The sequence below is a fragment of the Elephantulus edwardii genome, unplaced genomic scaffold, assembly GCF_000299155.1.
Source record: "Elephantulus edwardii isolate Elephantulus edwardi_28Jun2011 unplaced genomic scaffold, EleEdw1.0 scaffold00122, whole genome shotgun sequence".
NCBI lineage: Eukaryota > Metazoa > Chordata > Mammalia > Macroscelidea > Macroscelididae > Elephantulus > Elephantulus edwardii.
In genome coordinates, this window is record NW_006399872.1 from 5,659,842 (window position 1) to 5,662,016 (window position 2,175).

Sequence of the window (2,175 nt, forward strand, 5' to 3'; positions counted from 1 at the left end):
CGTTGCCTTCCTGAAGGTGATCCATAGTAAGGTGAACACTGTGCCTGTCATTGCAAAGGCTACCACTCTACTGCTGGAGGAGCCAGAGCGCTTGAAAAAGAGAATTCTGGATGAAATTGAAAAACAGCATCAAAATATATCACTTACCTGATGCAGAGTCAGATGAAGATGAAGATTTTAAAGAGCATACCAGACTCCTCAAGGCCAGCATCTCATTTTCAGTGGTTGGAGCCAACCAGTTGATTGAAGCCAAAGACAAGAAGGTTCGAGGTCAACTCTATCCCTGGGGTGTGGGGTTGGCGGGGTGTGTGTGTGTGTGTGTGTATGTGTGTGTGTGTGCGGTGTGGAAGTGGAGAACCCAGAGCACGACAGCTTCCTTTCTGAAGCTGAGGACCGTGCTCATCACTCACGTGCAGGATCTCCAGGAGATGACCCAGGATCTCCACTATAAGAACTTCCGCTCTGAAAAGCTCAAGAGAGGCGTCAGGAAAATGGAGAATATGGACTTGAATAAAAACCTGATCTTGCTAGAAATGGAAGCTGAATTTCGTCACATGCAAGAGATGATTGCAAAGATGCAGGCATAGATACCAATGCAGATGCAATTTGGGACTGGTGACGGCAAAGCACTTGGGCATCATGTGTGAGAGAACACTTTCTGTGTGGAAGAGGAGACATTCCGGACGAGCGCAGTGTGGTTCTCCAGGCCATCAAGGGAGCGTGTGCCACTCGATACAGCAGCTGCGCCCGAGAATGCAGTTTCTTTTTCAACTTTTCATGTATTTCCTTTTATTTCTTTGGTATGCAGTAATTTTAACATTTATATTTCATTGATATTACATCTTCTTTTATGAAGTGGCATTTTCCTTTTTCATCCCTCTTTCCTAAGCCACGAGCTAGAACTGCTCTCTAGGTCCACAGGCAGTCGGGTTTGGTTTCTGTGGTTTCAGCTGGCCTGACCAACAGATCAAGCATGCCCCATTGACATGTAAAAATGGTCAGGTTGGCCCAGAGAAGTTCTGGTGGCAGACACATTGGCTTAACTCCTAGGGGAGAACTACAGCTGCTTTACCCTTGGGCTTTGTGTATATAAACTGAAGCCAGTTTTGCTGCCACAGTTCAAGGCTCAGTTCATCCACACAGATGCGCCTGTTTACCAGAAACATGCAACAGGATTATCTAATAGGATACGCTGACACTTGAGCGGCTTTTGAATAGAAAGACTTTCCGTGATGGATTCTGGCACTGTGTGGCTCAGAGACGCCATTGCAGAGTGGGTGTCATGGCCCTTTTGGGGAGCCTTTCTCTAGGCTGGTCGCCGTGGACAAGCCCAGTATCGCCATGAACTCAGCTTCCTCTGTGCAATTAAGATTCTCATCTACAGAGTGAGAAGGGGCAAGCTCAATTCACTTTAACGATAACTTTTTAAAGGACATTAACATTCTTACTTGTTGCAAAACCAACCTTTTTTGTATTTTTGTACTGCTTTTTTATTGTTTTTACGTAATGTGTGTGGAAGGTCCTCCTCACCGTGAGCCCAGAACTATCACCAGTACTGAAGCCCAAGTTCCTGCCAGATGTTCCTAGTCTGAGCTGAGTGGTTTCTCAGTGGGTGGCAGTCTCATTCACTTTTAGCCCCTACCATTCCCTTCATTTTATGAAATGCACATCTATCTGTCTTCTGAGAATAAGAGACTTTTCCTGTCTGTGCTGAATGGCTTTGTCAAGTGTGCCCCCTCTAGGACTCCAGGGCTGCCTATTTTCATCCTCCTGGATGCTGAGAAATGTCTTCCCAGAAATGACCACATGGAAGTAGGCTGACTTTTCTCCTGGGACCGGAATGGCAGAATTCTGGTTCAGGATTTTCATCTTCCTTTATTTGGGAGGAGTCAAGAAGACAGTTTGCTGGAGGACAAGGACAGGGCTGTCTTGTTTTGGCCAGACTAGAACTGTGGTGGTGGCCAGGGAACTAGTCATAAAGGTATACAGCTTCAAAACTGACCCGAGGCTTTGGTAGCTCTGTCCCTTTACTTTGAAGAGATGTGGGAAAACGTCAACTGTTTTCCCCAGAAAATGTCCCATCACTGATCTCTAGTTACCATCACTCATTGGGCCATTTAATAGCTGAATAGCTATGCTAAAGAAACTGATGTTCATGTGGTTGCTTGTGGGTCA

The 2,175-nt window shown here is 45.9% G+C and overlaps 1 pseudogene; it reads left to right on the forward strand.

Annotated features, from left to right (window-relative positions):
- Position 1: 1 nt before the first annotated feature.
- Positions 2-647, forward strand: LOC102857702 (annotated as a pseudogene).
- The last annotated feature ends 1,528 nt before the right edge of the window (positions 648-2,175 follow it).